An 18270-nucleotide genomic window follows, 5' to 3' on the forward strand; every position below is an offset into this window, starting at 1 on the left:
CTTTCGGGTTTGTTCGCGAGACGGCTCTGCCGCCTGCACTGCAAATTAGCCTTTCAGAGATGCGCCTCACCTCCCGGTCATGGCTCGGTGACACGGTGACAAGGCGCCGTTCTAGCACTTTCTGCTTCTATCCGCCAGTAATAACCTTCAACTAACCTTTAAACCAACGTGAATAATTTAAATCCTATTTTCATATCAATGGGGAGTCAAGCCAGGCAATTATCTTTTATCTGTATACTTAGCTGTCAGAGCAAAGCAGAATAAAGCTTTCCCAAGTGGGGCAGAGCTAGCGAGATTGAGAGAGGGAGAGATAGAGAGAGGGAGAGATAGAGAGAGGGAGAAAGAGAGAGAGAGAAAACGGAGAGAGTGGAAGGCAGAGATGCTATCTGAAGACATTAATGCAATGATGAATAATTCAGTAATGACTACAAGATCTGTCATAAAAAAAACACTGCTTACATCTGCACTGTGTTGTACAGTGAGTGGGGGCTGAGCAGGGAGCGGTGTGCGGGCGCCCGGAAGACACTAAAGATAAACATGACAAATTGGCGGATCATCTGTTCAATTAGGACAGTAGAGCAGGTGCACCAGTACAGCGGTGGTGCCACCGCCATGACACAGTTACCAGGGCCAGACCAAAGGCATGATGGGAAATGCTTAATTTGCTTGACAGTGATTTAGAGCAGCGACGCTAGGAGTGCATCCCGGAAAAAAATACACCACCGACAAAATTCCCCCCGGTACTCATTAAAATTAGACTGTGCAACCATATACCCTCCTCCTGTCTCTCGCCTCAGTCCCCGACACCTTTCCAGCTTGTTGGCTCACCGCGTGCCTCCCTCCCCGGACCGGCCATGAACATTTTGAGTAATTCATAAAAACACGTTGCAATCTTGATTGAGACAGAGCAGCGAAAATACATGAGTGGAGGGGTCAAAACCACATATCTACGCCCTGAACGAAGAGAGCAGGAGAGGTGAGGGGGAATATGTTAGTGAGTGGAGGACAACTTCAGGGAGAAAGGGAAAATAGAAAAGAGAGAGGTGGAGGTAGAAGGACAGACTTTTACAATATTAATCTATAGCTCAGGAAGACTAGAGACAGGTGTATAAAAAGGGGGGGATAGCTATGGAGGCGAGTGGATGTCTTTACATCCCCCTTTTCTCAGGCAAAGCCGAGGTCAAACACTATTTGAAATCTTTAAAATACTTCCAGCATTTGCTTTAGCCTGCTTGGAGTTCTAGGTTGGAGGGGTTTGCACTTTTGGGACGTTTCTATTGGTTCCATTGCGCCAGGCAAGATCAATCAAGCACAGATAAAGTATTTGAAATGATTTCAAATAGAATTTGAGTTTACACTTTACTTGGATAGTCCGGATAGTCATTCTGTAGATGCTTTAGAGATGGTCATACTACCAACAAACTGTTGATAAACAACTGCTTGCTAAGATTATGGTTAGGTTTAGAATAAGGGTTAGGGTTAAGGTCAGGGTTAGGGCTAGGTTAAGGGTTAGGGTTAGTAGATAGTTAGTTAAAATGTTACTGATAGTCTGTGGAGCATCTGCAGATGGACTGTCCAAATAAAGTGTTAGTGAATTTGAACCCAGGTCTGCTTGGCAGCCATGTTGGCACCGGCGAGGTGACCCTGGTCTGACATCTGCTGTTGTGCTCACATTCCTGAAGGTTGGTCAGGTCTGCTCCGAGGGAAGGACTCACAACACAAAGCCTGTATCAGAGAACACACAAGCCTCCCCAGCCCTGCGCTAAACCCACTTGGGGGAGAGATGCAATATTAAAAAGCCCAGTGCCATTTGAAGTCATTGACAGGAATGCTCAAAGCAGGACCTGGGAAATCCAGCCCTCATTTCCACCCCAGCATTTCCAGCAGCTGTGCTCTGCTTGGGCCTGGAATGATTGGGTTGGTTGCCGTTGGCCTTGCATCACATCCTGTGTGTGTGTGTGTGTGTGTGTGTGTGTGTGTGTGTGTGTGTGTGTGTGTGTGTGTGTGTGTGTGTGTGTGTGTGTCTAACCCCACAAGGCTTGTCTCTATAGTACAACACAGGTTATATGGTTGAATAGAAAGGACATATTGTAGGTGAAAGTCAAATAAGGTCATGTTATTGTTTGGGAGGCTCTCCTGGCGTGTTCCAGGCTGGTCCATGCCAAATAACCATTCTTGGGAGACCCTTTTAGTGAGCCTTGGCTGACAGCAGTTAGCTGGAAAGGTGAATAGGACTCCCTGATGTAACATAAATGAGAGTTATGGTAGGCCAGATGCGGGAATTGATTAGTCAGTTGACCCCTGTTAACGTACGAATAACTGCTCTAATCTCAGACATGTCATGGGCTAAGATGGCTGGCTGAGGTACGCTTTAAATTACGAAGGCCTGTCATTGGCTACGATATAAATGACCTGTTCATGTATTATAAATGATGAAAAGTGATGACAAGTGTGCTGATCCTCAGCTCAATACTACCTCACGTTATTAAATCATTCATCACATGGAAAATTGGGGTCAGAGTCTAATCTAATTATCATATAGGTTTTAAATTATAGACATTTTCTTATTACGTGAACAAAGCATCTCTGCTAGTAAGGAATTAATATTCATATTGTGTTTATCATGTCTAAAACAACCTTGTTGGTTGCTATACCTTAAAGCCAGAACTCCTCTCATTCATCAAACACTTTCTTTTTCAGCTGACCCACAACATTTCCCACTAGTTGTAATCAGGCCTTTGAGTTAACACTGAGTAATGGACCACCAGTGCAGTGTTTTCTCCCCAGAGTGTAGATATATAGCTGGGAAGCCTGGTTAGGCACGAGCGCATAGGGGGAAACTAGGCTTAATGATGTGCTGAGCATAATAAAAAATGTTAAAAATAATGCTAATCAGCTATGAAACTCCCTCTGTGTTTTCCCAGGCAAACGGCTCCTCTTCCAAAACATATACTTTCCTTAGAAAAGCACTTTCAAACAATTACAGTGGAAAAATATAAATATCATTAAGACATATTCCGGCTAATTAATTTAGAAGGCATAGGAGTCGCTGTGTATGTGCGGGGGAGAATATACGAAAATAACAGGTTCCTCATTGGAGGAACCCTGCTGGGAGGTAAAATAACCCCCAGTCAGGCTTTTTCTGCTTCTTAATAATAATAGAGCTACTTTTTTTTCTAATTATGCAAATAGGAGGCCTGATTAGCATAGCTCGTGTTCGGCGTCGCTACACAAAACCGAGAGTGCCAGAATGCCCTTGAAGACGGGAGCGGTTTTCAGGTCTGTTTTTGTTTTGTTGTTTAATCATATATTTTTTTCTTCTTTACTTTAATGTGCACATAAAGATGTTAGAGGCTGTTCCCCTTTAGTGTTTCTTTCTCCACCCCCCCTCTACCTCCTCCACCCCCCCCCCCCCCTCTACCTCCTCCACCCCCCCCTCTACCTCCTCCACCCCCCCCCCCTCTACCTCCTCCACCCCCCCCCCTCTACCTCCTCCACCCCCCCCCCCCTCTACCTCCTCCACCCCCCCCCTCTACCTCCTCCACCCCCCCCCCCCCTCTACCTCCTCCACCCCCCTCCCTCTACCTCCTCCACCCCCCTCTCTACCTCCTCCACCCCCCCCCCTCTACCTCCTCCACCCCCCCCCCTCTACCTCCTCCACCCCCCACCCCCCCCTCTACCTCCTCCACCCCCCCTCTACCTCCTCCACCCCACCCCCTCTCTACCTCCTCCAACCCCCCCTCTACCTCCTCCACCCCACCCCTTCTCTACCTCCTCCCACCCCACCTCTCTACCTCCTCCACCCCCCCTCTACCTCCTCTTCCCACCCCCCCTCTCTCTACCTCCTCCAGCCCCCCTCAACCTCCTCCTCCCACCCCCCCTTTCTCTACCTCCTCCACCCCACCCCCTCTCTACCTCCTCCTCCCACCCCACCCCCTCTCTCTACCTCCTCCACCCCCCCTCTCTACCTCCTCCTCCCACCCCCACTCTCTCTAACTCCTCCACCCCACACCCCTACACTATTGTCACACATCCTGAAGTTAAAGCACGGGGAATTGGCATTGGCTTTCATCAGTGAAATTGGTTAACAGACATATTATCTCTGCATGTCTTCTACTGTATTCATAAGACCTGTAGATGATTAAAAACATGGAAAACAAGCCTGATTCACTGGATGCACTGCATCTTACTGTTCACTATATTCGGTTCTGTGTTACCGGTCAAATCAGGCCAGCAGCATACCACCCTGCATCCCACTGCTAGCTTGCTTCTGAAGCTAAGCAGGGTTGGTCCCTGGATGGGAGACCAGATGCTGCTGGAAGTGGTGTCAGAGGGCCAGTAGGAGGCACTCGTTCCTCTGGTCTAAAACAAATAATATCCCAGGGCAGTGATTGGGGACATTGCCCTGTGTAGGAATCAGTCTTTCAAATGGGATGTTAAATGAGTGCCCTGAATCTCTCTGGTCCCATGGCACTTATTGTAAGAGTAGGGGTGTTAACCCTGGTGTCAGTATATCATGACTAGTGAGTGTGTACAGTATATATTGTCGAGTGTGTGTAGGGTCAGTGCAGATAGTTTGGGTAACCATTACTGGCTGCCAAGTAGGCCCAGCTGATCAAAATGTGTTCTTCCCCACAAAGGGCTTTATCACAGACAGAAATTCTGGTTGCACACTCCAGAATTTTTTTATAAAAGTAGCCTTTTATTGTCCCCAGCACAAGGTGCAACTGTGTAATGATCATGCTGTTTAATCAGCTTGTGGATGGATTATCTTGGAGAAATGCACACTAACAGGGATTTTTTTCTTGAGCGGATGGTCGGCGGGCTGTAACAATCCAAAACATTGTACTGCAAATTGACACCAAGAAACCCAAACAAATACTGTAATCATTTCAAACCTTGGTTACATTTACTTCTCTACATATGCGTGGGAATACTTGGGAACAGATTTCCTAAATTAAAATCACTTTGAGCAGATTTTCTGGTGATTTTAGTGTCCAACAATTATTAATTTTTTTGGGCCACCTATTGGGGAACCCTGGTCTAGATGGACCCACAGAGGAGGACTGTTGGACAGGGCAGGAAAATCTGAGGAACAAACATACAGGACATCTGGGACTCACAACAGAAGGCCTTGAGCACACAATAAATGAACTGAAGGGGGAAAAACAGCACAGACAGGGAGGGGGGCTGGAGAGAGAGGGGGGATGGATAGAGAGGGGGGCTGGAGAGGGAGGGGGGATGGATAGAGGGGGGCTGGAGAGGGAGGGGGATGGAGGGGGGATGGATAGAGAGGGGTGCTGGAGAGGGAGGGGAGATGGAGAGAGAGGGGGGATGGAGAGAGAGGGGGGATGGAGAGAGAGGGGGGATGGAGAGAGGGGGGATGGAGAGAGGGGGGGATGGAGAGAGGGGGGATGGAGAGAGAGGGGGGATGGAGAGAGAGGGGCGATGGAGAGAGAGGGGGGATGGAGAGAGAGGGGGGATGGAGAAAGAGGGGGGATGGAGAGAGAGGGGGATGGAGAGAGAGGGGGGATGAGAGAGAGGGGGGATGGAGAGAGAGGGGGGATGGAGAGAGGGGGGGATGGAGAGAGAGCGGGGATGGAGAGAGAGCGGAGATGGAGAGAGAGGGGGATGGATAGAGAAATAAACCATCAAAGGCCACCTCAGAAGGAGAGAAAGATGAGAGAAAAAGAGAGATGAGAGCTGATGAGGCTGTTTCTAAACCTTGGAGCTGAGCAGTAAACACTGGGCAAACAGACTGCAGTCTCCCGAGACTCTCCTCCCCTCTCTCTCTCTCTCTCTCTCCTCCCTCCCTCCCTCCCTCCCTCCCTCCCTCCCTCCCTCCCTCTACGTGTCCTCTCCCTGTGTAAGGCTGGTTAGATAAGAACAAGAGCACACAGAGCTCGCTGATCGATATTTAACAAGCTCTCAAAATGGGCTTTGTCTACGACCCCCCCTCCCTTTTCCTCTCTCTCCTCTCTCTCTGTCTCTCCACCTTCCATCCCTCACCTTCCTCTCTCTACCTTCCATCCCTCACCTTCCTCTCTCTGTCTCTCTACCTTCCATCCCTCACCTTCCTCTCTCTACCTTCCATCCCTCACCTTCCTCTCTCTACCTTCCATCCCTCACCATCCTCTCTCTGTCTCTCTACCTTCCATCCCTCACCTTCCTCTCTCTCTCTGTCTGTCTACCTTCCATCCCTCACCTTCCTCTCTCTACCTTCCACCCCTCACCTTCCTCTCTCTGACTTCCATCCCCCACCTTTCTCTCTCTCTCTACCTTCCATCCCTCACCTTCCTCTCTCTCTGTCTCTACCTTGCATCCCTCACCTTCCTCTCTCTGTCTCTACCTTCCATCCCTCACCTTCCTCTCTCTCTGTCTCTACCTTCCATCCCTCACCTTCCTCTCTCTCTGTCTCTCTACCTTCCATCCCTCACCTTCCTCTCTCTCTCTGTCTCTCTACCTTCCATCCCTCACCTTCCTCTCTCTCTCTCTACCTTCCATCCCTCACCTTCCTCTCTCTCTGTCTCTCTACCTTCCATCCCTCCCCTTAGGCTGTTCAGCACTTTAACCTGACAGAGTGGGTTGCTTCACTCACTCACGCATGCACGCACACGCACACACACACACCCACACACAGAAAGCATAGAGGGGGGAAAAGTCCAATCCATACTCAATGAAGCCATATTTCTGAGTCAAATGGGGCGTGCAGACAGAACCCACCGTCTCTTCACCCCCTATCTCCCAGGTTTTAACGAGGCACAGAGCTTTCTGACATCCGCACATCCTCTCTCCTCTCTCTTTCATTAAAGGTGAAGTAGTGAAAGCTTTGGAGGGATTCATTTTTCTACCTCCTCGCCACGTCTTCGGGCTAGTCAGAGGGAGTTATCATCTCACCAGCGCGTTATAATTCATACCGCACCACTGTCTGTCTGGCGTGATGTGCCATGCATTATTCAACAAGATGTATCCTTCCTCAAACAGACAAATAGATCCGGATTATGCCGCTCGCTCAGAGGTAAACAGTAAACACGACAATCAAAATGGCACCCATTAATTAGGCAATTATAGAGGCAAAATAAATGGGGAAATGATCCACAAACAGGAAACAGCCGTCACAGTCATTAACTGTACACATGTATCAGGATTCATTCATCTTCAGCTAAATTAGCTCATTAGCTCATTAGTTATCATATATCTGAAAACACTGGGTTTAAGAATGTTAGGGATTCGTTATTAGTTCATGTTACAGTGTTCTTATTCCTGTGTATTAATTGATGTAGGTACAATGTTACAGTATTGAAATCACTCTGCACTTACAATGTATTGTACTTAGGACTTGTAGGTCTCCCTTTGGAAAGAGGTCTTCTGACCTCCAATGGAACTACTGTAGCTACCTGGTTCAATTCAAGGTTAAATCAAATAAATTAGGGTTACTTCTTATTAGGGTTACTTCTGTACATATAGCTACAGTGCATTCATACCCCTTGACTTATTACGCATTAAGTTGTGTTACAGCCTGAATTCAAATTTGATTCAATGTATTTTTTCTACACACAATTCCCCATAATGACAAAGTGAAAACATGTTTTTAGACATTTTTGGAAATTAAAATTAAATACATAAATATCTGATTTACACAATGTATTCACACCCCTGAGTCAATACGTTGTAGAAGCACCTTTGGCAGCGATTAAAGCTGTGATTCTTCCTGGGTAAGTCTCGAAGAGCTTTCCACACCTGGATTGTGCAACATTTGCCCATAATTCTTTAAAGACTTCTGTCAAATTGGTTGTTGATCATTGTTCGACAAACATTTTCAGGTCTTGCCATAGATTTACAAGTAGATTTAAGTCAAAACTGTATCTCGGCCACTCAGGAACATTCACCATCTTCTTGGTAAGCAACTCCAGTGTAGATTTGGCCTTGTGTTTGAGGTTATTGTCGTGCTGGAAGGTGAATTCATCTCCCAGTGTCTGGTTTGAAAGCAGAATGAACCAGGTTTTCGTCTACGATTTTGCCAGTGCTTCCATTGATTTTTTTATCCTGAAAACCTACCCCGTCCTTAAAGATTACAAGCATACCCATAACATGATGCTGCCACCACTGTTTGGATATATAGAGTGGTACTCAGTAATGTGTTCTATTGGATTTGCCCCAACCATAACACTTTGTATTCAGGACTTAAAGTGAATTGCTTTGCCACATGTTTTTTGCAGTATTACTTTAGTGCCTTGTTGCAAACAGGAAACATGTTATGGAATATTTCTGTTCTGTGAATTAGGTTAGTGTTGTGGAATAACTACAATGTTATTGATCCTGCTATCACAGCCATTAAACTCTAACTGTTTTAAAGTCACCACTGGCCTCATGGTGAAATCCCTCAGCAGTTTCCTTCCTCTCTGGCAACTGAGTTAGGAAGGACGCCTGTATCTTTGTAATGACTGGGGTGTATTGATACTTCACCATGCCCAAAAGGGATATTCAATGTCTGCTCCAATAAAACATTTTTTACCCATCTACAAATAGGTGCCCTTCTTTGTGAGTGATTGGAAAACCTCTCTGGGTCTTTGTGGTTGAATCTGGGTTTGAAATTCACTGCTCGACTCTGGGACCTTATAAATCATTTGATGAGTGGGGTACAGAGATGAGGTAGTCATTCAAAAATCATGTTAAAGACTATAATTTCACACAGACCGAGTCCATGCAACATGTTAAGAACATCTTGACTCCTGAACCTATTTATGCCATAATAACAAAGGGCTTGAATACTTATTGACTCAAGACATTTCAGCTTTTTCATTTTTTTATTCAATAGATTGTTTTTTGGAAAAACGTAATTCCACTTTGACATTATGGGGTATTGTGTGTAGGCCAGTCCACTTTGACATTATGGGGTATTGTGTGTAGGCCAGTCCACTTTGACATTATGGGGTATTGTGTGTAGGCCAGTCCACTTTGACATTATGGGGTATTGTGTGTAGGCCAGTCCACTTTGACATTATGGGGTATTGTGTGTAGGCCAGTCCACTTTGACATTATGGGGTATTGTGTGTAGGCCAGTCCACTTTGACATTATGGGGTATTGTGTGTAGGCCAGTCCACTTTGACTTTATGGGGTATTGTGTGTAGGCCAGTCCACTTTGACATTATGGGGTATTGTGTGTAGGCCAGTCCACTTTGACATTATGGGGTATTGTGTGTAGGCCAGTCCACTTTGACATTATGGGGTATTGTGTGTAGGCCAGTCCACTTTGACATTATGGGGTATTGTGTGTAGGCCAGTCCACTTTGACATTATGGGGTATTGTGTGTAGGCCAGTCCACTTTGACATTATGGGGTATTGTGTGTAGGCCAGTCCACTTTAACATTATGGGGTATTGTGTGTAGGCCAGTCCACTTTGACATTATGGGGTATTGTGTGTAGGCCAGTCCACTTTGACATTATGGGGTATTGTGTGTAGGCCAGTCCACTTTGACATTATGGGGTATTGTGTGTAGGCCAGTCCACTTTAACATTATGGGGTATTGTGTGTAGGCCAGTCCACTTTGACATTATGGGGTATTGTGTGTAGGCCAGTCCACTTTGACATTATGGGGTATTGTGTGTAGGCCAGTCTACTTTGACATTATGGGGTATTGTGTGTAGGCCAGTCCACTTTGACATTATGGGGTATTGTGTGTAGGCCAGTCCACTTTGACATTATGGGGTATTGTGTGTAGGCCAGTCCACTTTGACATTATGGGGTATTGTGTGTAGGCCAGTCCACTTTGACATTATGGGGTATTGTGTGTAGGCCAGTCCACTTTGACATTATGGGGTATTGTGTGTAGGCCAGTCCACTTTGACATTATGGGGTATTGTGTGTAGGCCAGTCCACTTTGACATTATGGGGTATTGTGTGTAGGCCAGTGGCAAACAAAACATCTCAATTCAATCCATTTTTAATTCAGGCTGTAAACAAAACAAACATGTGGAAAAAGTCAAAGGGGTTTGAATCCTTTCTGGAGACGCGGTAACAAACAGCAAACACACTTCTGTCCACTGATCGAATCTAACTGAATGGTTGGAAATCGAGACATGATCAACGATTGTGCCCTGAGTGTGTGTGTGTGTGTGTGTGTGCGCGTGTGTGCATCAATACTGCCAATAGAGACAGATGGATAAAGGCCTGGGTGACAGTAGGTTGTAACCTTTAGGTCAGATATATTAAAGAGAGAGTCTTATCATTGTCCTTATAGGCCTGCGTCTCCCTCTAACAACAGATCTATTAAAGAGAGAGTCTTATCATTGTCCTTATAGGCCTGCGTCTCCCTCTAACAACATATCTATTAAAGAGAGAGTCTTATCATTGTCCTTATAGGCCTGCGTCTCCCTCTAACAACATATCTATTAGAGAGAGAGTCTTATCATTGTCCTTATAGGCCTGCGTCTCTCTCTAACAACAGATCTATTAAAGAGAGAGTCTTATCATTGTCCTTATAGGCCTGCGTCTCCCTCTAACAACAGATCTATTGAAGAGAGAGTCTTATCATTGTCCTTATAGGCCTGCGTCTCCACCTAACAACAGATCTATTAGAGAGAGAGTCTTATCATTGTCCTTATAGGCCTGCGTCTCCCTCTAACAACAGATCTATTAAAGAGAGAGTCTTATCATTGTCCTTATAGGCCTGCGTCTCCCTCTAACAACAGATCTATTAAAGAGAGAGTCTTATCATTGTCCTTATAGGCCTGCGTCTCCCTCTAACAACAGATCTATTAAAGAGAGAGTCTTATCATTGTCCTTATAGGCCTGCGTCTCCCTCTAACAACAGATCTATTGAAGAGAGAGTCTTATCATTGTCCTTATAGGCCTGCGTCTCCCTCTAACAACAGATCTATTAAAGAGAGAGTCTTATCATTGTCCTTATAGGCCTGCGTCTCCCTCTAACAACAGATCTATTGAAGAGAGAGTCTTATCATTGTCCTTATAGGCCTGCGTCTCCCTCTAACAACAGATCTATTAAAGAGAGAGTCTTATCATTGTCCTTATAGGCCTGCGTCTCCCTCTAACATCAGATCTATTAAAGAGAGAGTCTTATCATTGTCCTAATAGGCCTGCGTCTCCCTCTAACAACAGATCTATTAAAGAGAGTCTTATCATTGTCCTTATAGGCCTGCGTCTCCCTCTAACAACAGATCTATTAAAGAGAGAGTCTTATCATTGTCCTTATAGGCCTGCGTCTCCCTCTAACATCAGATCTATTAAAGAGAGAGTCTTATCATTGTCCTAATAGGCCTGCGTCTCCCTCTAACATCAGATCTATTAAAGAGAGAGTCTTATCATTGTCCTTATAGGCCTGCGTCTCCCTCTAACAACAGATCTATTAAAGAGAGAGTCTTATCATTGTCCTTATAGGCCTGCGTCTCCACCTAACAACAGATCTATTAAAGAGAGAGTCTTATCATTGTCCTTATAGGCCTGCGTCTCCCTCTAACATCAGATCTATTAAAGAGAGAGTCTTATCATTGTCCTTATAGGCCTGCGTCTCCCTCTAACAACAGATCTATTAAAGAGAGAGTCTTATCATTGTCCTTATAGGCCTGCGTCTCCCTCTAACATCAGATCTATTGAAGAGAGAGTCTTATCATTGTCCTTATAGGCCTGCGTCTCCCTCTAACATCAGATCTATTAGAGAGAGAGTCTTATCATTGTCCTTATAGGCCTGCGTCTCCCTCTAACAACAGATCTATTAAAGAGAGAGTCTTATCATTGTCCTTATAGGCCTGCGTCTCCCTCTAACAACAGATCTATTAAAGAGAGAGTCTTATCATTGTCCTTATAGGCCTGCGTCTCCCTCTAACAACAGATCTATTAAAGAGAGAGTCTTATCATTGTCCTTATAGGCCTGCGTCTCCCTCTAACAACAGATCTATTAAAGAGAGAGTCTTATCATTGTCCTTATAGGCCTGCGTCTCCCTCTAACAACAGATCTATTAAAGAGAGAGTCTTATCATTGTCCTTATAGGCCTGCGTCTCCCTCTAACAACAGATCTATTAAAGAGAGAGTCTTATCATTGTCCTTATAGGCCTGCGTCTCCCTCTAACAACAGATCTATTAAAGAGAGAGTCTTATCATTGTCCTTATAGGCCTGCGTCTCCCTCTAACAACAGATCTATTAAAGAGAGAGTCTTATCATTGTCCTTATAGGCCTGCGTCTCCCTCTAACAACAGATCTATTAAAGAGAGAGTCTTATCATTGTCCTTATAGGCCTGCGTCTCCCTCTAACAACAGATCTATTAAAGAGAGAGTCTTATCATTGTCCTTATAGGCCTGCGTCTCCCTCTAACATCAGATCTATTAAAGAGAGAGTCTTATCATTGTCCTTATAGGCCTGCGTCTCCCTCTAACAACAGATCTATTAAAGAGAGAGTCTTATCATTGTCCTTATAGGCCTGCGTCTCCCTCTAACATCAGATCTATTAAAGAGAGAGTCTTATCATTGTCCTTATAGGCCTGCGTCTCCCTCTAACAACAGATCTATTAAAGAGAGAGTCTTATCATTGTCCTTATAGGCCTGCGTCTCCCTCTAACATCAGATCTATTAAAGAGAGAGTCTTATCATTGTCCTTATAGGCCTGCGTCTCCCTCTAACATCAGATCTATTAAAGAGAGAGTCTTATCATTGTCCTTATAGGCCTGCGTCTCCCTCTAACATCAGATCTATTAAAGAGAGAGTCTTATCATTGTCCTTATAGGCCTGCGTCTCCCTCTAACAACAGATCTATTAAAGAGAGAGTCTTATCATTGTCCTAATAGGCCTGCGTCTCCCTCTAACATCAGATCTATTAAAGAGAGAGTCTTATCATTGTCCTTATAGGCCTGCGTCTCCCTCTAACATCAGATCTATTAGAGAGAGAGTCTTATCATTGTCCTTATAGGCCTGCGTCTCCCTCTAACATCAGATCTATTAAAGAGAGAGTCTTATCATTGTCCTTATAGGCCTGCGTCTCCCTCTAACAACAGATCTATTAAAGAGAGAGTCTTATCATTGTCCTTATAGGCCTGCGTCTCCCTCTAACAACAGATCTATTAGAGAGAGAGTCTTATCATTGTCCTTATAGGCCTGCGTCTCCCTCTAACAACAGATCTATTAAAGAGAGAGTCTTATCATTGTCCTTATAGGCCTGCGTCTCCCTCTAACATCAGATCTATTAAAGAGAGAGTCTTATCATTGTCCTTATAGGCCTGCGTCTCCCTCTAACAACAGATCTATTAAAGAGAGAGTCTTATCATTGTCCTTATAGGCCTGCGTCTCCCTCTAACAACAGATCTATTAAAGAGAGAGTCTTATCATTGTCCTTATAGGCCTGCGTCTCCCTCTAACAACAGATCTATTAAAGAGAGAGTCTTATCATTGTCCTTATAGGCCTGCGTCTCCCTCTAACAACAGATCTATTAGAGAGAGAGTCTTATCATTGTCCTTATAGGCCTGCGTCTCCCTCTAACAACAGATCTATTAGAGAGAGAGTCTTATCATTGTCCTTATAGGCCTGCGTCTCCCTCTAACAACAGATCTATTAAAGAGAGAGTCTTATCATTGTCCTTATAGGCCTGCGTCTCCCTCTAACATCAGATCTATTAAAGAGAGAGTCTTATCATTGTCCTTATAGGCCTGCGTCTCCCTCTAACAACAGATCTATTAAAGAGAGAGTCTTATCATTGTCCTTATAGGCCTGCGTCTCCCTCTAACATCAGATCTATTAAAGAGAGAGTCTTATCATTGTCCTTATAGGCCTGCGTCTCCCTCTAACAACAGATCTATTAAAGAGAGAGTCTTATCATTGTCCTTATAGGCCTGCGTCTCCCTCTAACATCAGATCTATTAAAGAGAGAGTCTTATCATTGTCCTTATAGGCCTGCGTCTCCCTCTAACATCAGATCTATTAAAGAGAGAGTCTTATCATTGTCCTTATAGGCCTGCGTCTCCCTCTAACATCAGATCTATTAAAGAGAGAGTCTTATCATTGTCCTTATAGGCCTGCGTCTCCCTCTAACAACAGATCTATTAAAGAGAGAGTCTTATCATTGTCCTAATAGGCCTGCGTCTCCCTCTAATAACAGATCTATTAAAGAGAGAGTCTTATCATTGTCCTTATAGGCCTGCGTCTCCCTCTAACATCAGATCTATTAGAGAGAGAGTCTTATCATTGTCCTTATAGGCCTGCGTCTCCCTCTAACATCAGATCTATTAAAGAGAGAGTCTTATCATTGTCCTTATAGGCCTGCGTCTCCCTCTAACAACAGATCTATTAAAGAGAGAGTCTTATCATTGTCCTTATAGGCCTGCGTCTCCCTCTAACAACAGATCTATTAAAGAGAGAGTCTTATCATTGTCCTTATAGGCCTGCGTCTCCCTCTAACATCAGATCTATTAAAGAGAGAGTCTTATCATTGTCCTTATAGGCCTGCGTCTCCCTCTAACATCAGATCTATTAAAGAGAGAGTCTTATCATTGTCCTTATAGGCCTGCGTCTCCCTCTAACATCAGATCTATTAAAGAGAGAGTCTTATCATTGTCCTTATAGGCCTGCGTCTCCCTCTAACAACAGATCTATTAAAGAGAGAGTCTTATCATTGTCCTTATAGGCCTGCGTCTCCCTCTAACATCAGATCTATTGAAGAGAGAGTCTTATCATTGTCCTTATAGGCCTGCGTCTCCCTCTAACAACAGATCTATTGAAGAGAGAGTCTTATCATTGTCCTTATAGGCCTGCGTCTCCCTCTAACAAAATATCTATTAAAGAGAGAGTCTTATCATTGTCCTTATAGGCCTGCGTCTCCCTCTAACAAAAGATCTATTAAAGAGAGAGTCTTATCATTGTCCTTATAGGCCTGCGTCTCCCTCTAACAACAGATCTATTAAAGAGAGAGTCTTATCATTGTCCTTATAGGCCTGCGTCTCCCTCTAACATCAGATCTATTAAAGAGAGAGTCTTATCATTGTCCTTATAGGCCTGCGTCTCCCTCTAACATCAGATCTATTAAAGAGAGAGTCTTATCATTGTCCTTATAGGCCTGCGTCTCCCTCTAACAACAGATCTATTAAAGAGAGAGTCTTATCATTGTCCTTATAGGCCTGCGTCTCCCTCTAACAACAGATCTATTAAAGAGAGAGTCTTATCATTGTCCTTATAGGCCTGCGTCTCCCTCTAACAACAGATCTATTAGAGAGAGAGTCTTATCATTGTCCTTATAGGCCTGCGTCTCCCTCTAACAACAGATCTATTAGAGAGAGAGTCTTATCATTGTCCTTATAGGCCTGCGTCTCCCTCTAACAACAGATCTATTAAAGAGAGAGTCTTATCATTGTCCTTATAGGCCTGCGTCTCCCTCTAACATCAGATCTATTAAAGAGAGAGTCTTATCATTGTCCTTATAGGCCTGCGTCTCCCTCTAACAACAGATCTATTAAAGAGAGAGTCTTATCATTGTCCTTATAGGCCTGCGTCTCCCTCTAACATCAGATCTATTAAAGAGAGAGTCTTATCATTGTCCTTATAGGCCTGCGTCTCCCTCTAACAACAGATCTATTAAAGAGAGAGTCTTATCATTGTCCTTATAGGCCTGCGTCTCCCTCTAACATCAGATCTATTAAAGAGAGAGTCTTATCATTGTCCTTATAGGCCTGCGTCTCCCTCTAACATCAGATCTATTAAAGAGAGAGTCTTATCATTGTCCTTATAGGCCTGCGTCTCCCTCTAACATCAGATCTATTAAAGAGAGAGTCTTATCATTGTCCTTATAGGCCTGCGTCTCCCTCTAACAACAGATCTATTAAAGAGAGAGTCTTATCATTGTCCTAATAGGCCTGCGTCTCCCTCTAATAACAGATCTATTAAAGAGAGAGTCTTATCATTGTCCTTATAGGCCTGCGTCTCCCTCTAACATCAGATCTATTAGAGAGAGAGTCTTATCATTGTCCTTATAGGCCTGCGTCTCCCTCTAACATCAGATCTATTAAAGAGAGAGTCTTATCATTGTCCTTATAGGCCTGCGTCTCCCTCTAACAACAGATCTATTAAAGAGAGAGTCTTATCATTGTCCTTATAGGCCTGCGTCTCCCTCTAACAACAGATCTATTAAAGAGAGAGTCTTATCATTGTCCTTATAGGCCTGCGTCTCCCTCTAACATCAGATCTATTAAAGAGAGAGTCTTATCATTGTCCTTATAGGCCTGCGTCTCCCTCTAACATCAGATCTATTAAAGAGAGAGTCTTATCATTGTCCTTATAGGCCTGCGTCTCCCTCTAACATCAGATCTATTAAAGAGAGAGTCTTATCATTGTCCTTATAGGCCTGCGTCTCCCTCTAACAACAGATCTATTAAAGAGAGAGTCTTATCATTGTCCTTATAGGCCTGCGTCTCCCTCTAACATCAGATCTATTGAAGAGAGAGTCTTATCATTGTCCTTATAGGCCTGCGTCTCCCTCTAACAACAGATCTATTGAAGAGAGAGTCTTATCATTGTCCTTATAGGCCTGCGTCTCCCTCTAACAAAATATCTATTAAAGAGAGAGTCTTATCATTGTCCTTATAGGCCTGCGTCTCCCTCTAACAAAAGATCTATTAAAGAGAGAGTCTTATCATTGTCCTTATAGGCCTGCGTCTCCCTCTAACAACAGATCTATTAAAGAGAGAGTCTTATCATTGTCCTTATAGGCCTGCGTCTCCCTCTAACATCAGATCTATTAAAGAGAGAGTCTTATCATTGTCCTTATAGGCCTGCGTCTCCCTCTAACATCAGATCTATTAAAGAGAGAGTCTTATCATTGTCCTTATAGGCCTGCGTCTCCCTCTAACAACAGATCTATTAAAGAGAGAGTCTTATCATTGTCCTTATAGGCCTGCGTCTCCCTCTAACAACAGATCTATTAAAGAGAGAGTCTTATCATTGTCCTTATAGGCCTGCGTCTCCCTCTAACAACAGATCTATTAAAGAGAGAGTCTTATCATTGTCCTTATAGGCCTGCGTCTCCCTCTAACATCAGATCTATTAAAGAGAGAGTCTTATCATTGTCCTTATAGGCCTGCGTCTCCCTCTAACATCAGATCTATTAAAGAGAGAGTCTTATCATTGTCCTTATAGGCCTGCGTCTCCCTCTAACAACAGATCTATTAAAGAGAGAGTCTTATCATTGTCCTTATAGGCCTGCGTCTCCCTCTAACAACAGATCTATTAAAGAGAGAGTCTTATCATTGTCCTTATAGGCCTGCGTCTCCCTCTAACAACAGATCTATTAAAGAGAGAGTCTTATCATTGTCCTTATAGGCCTGCGTCTCCCTCTAACAACAGATCTATTAAAGAGAGAGTCTTATCATTGTCCTTATAGGCCTGCGTCTCCCTCTAACAACAGATCTATTAAAGAGAGAGTCTTATCATTGTCCTTATAGGCCTGCGTCTCCCTCTAACAACAGATCTATTAAAGAGAGAGTCTTATCATTGTCCTTATAGGCCTGCGTCTCCCTCTAACAACAGATCTATTAAAGAGAGAGTCTTATCATTGTCCTTATAGGCCTGCGTCTCCCTCTAACAACAGATCTATTAAAGAGAGAGTCTTATCATTGTCCTTATAGGCCTGCGTCTCCCTCTAACATCAGATCTATTAAAGAGAGAGTCTTATCATTGTCCTTATAGGCCTGCGTCTCCCTCTAACAACAGATCTATTAAAGAGAGAGTCTTATCATTGTCCTAATAGGCCTGCGTCTCCCTCTAATAACAGATCTATTAAAGAGAGAGTCTTATCATTGTCCTTATAGGCCTGCGTCTCCCTCTAACATCAGATCTATTAGAGAGAGAGTCTTATCATTGTCCTTATAGGCCTGCGTCTCCCTCTAACATCAGATCTATTAAAGAGAGAGTCTTATCATTGTCCTTATAGGCCTGCGTCTCCCTCTAACAACAGATCTATTAAAGAGAGAGTCTTATCATTGTCCTTATAGGCCTGCGTCTCCCTCTAACAACAGATCTATTAAAGAGAGAGTCTTATCATTGTCCTTATAGGCCTGCGTCTCCCTCTAACAACAGATCTATTAGAGAGAGAGTCTTATCATTGTCCTTATAGGCCTGCGTCTCCCTCTAACAACAGATCTATTAAAGAGAGAGTCTTATCATTGTCCTTATAGGCCTGCGTCTCCCTCTAACATCAGATCTATTAAAGAGAGAGTCTTATCATTGTCCTTATAGGCCTGCGTCTCCCTCTAACAACAGATCTATTAAAGAGA

This window comes from Oncorhynchus clarkii, chromosome 6, assembly GCF_045791955.1.
Source record: "Oncorhynchus clarkii lewisi isolate Uvic-CL-2024 chromosome 6, UVic_Ocla_1.0, whole genome shotgun sequence".
NCBI classification, from domain to species: Eukaryota; Metazoa; Chordata; class Actinopteri; order Salmoniformes; family Salmonidae; genus Oncorhynchus; species Oncorhynchus clarkii.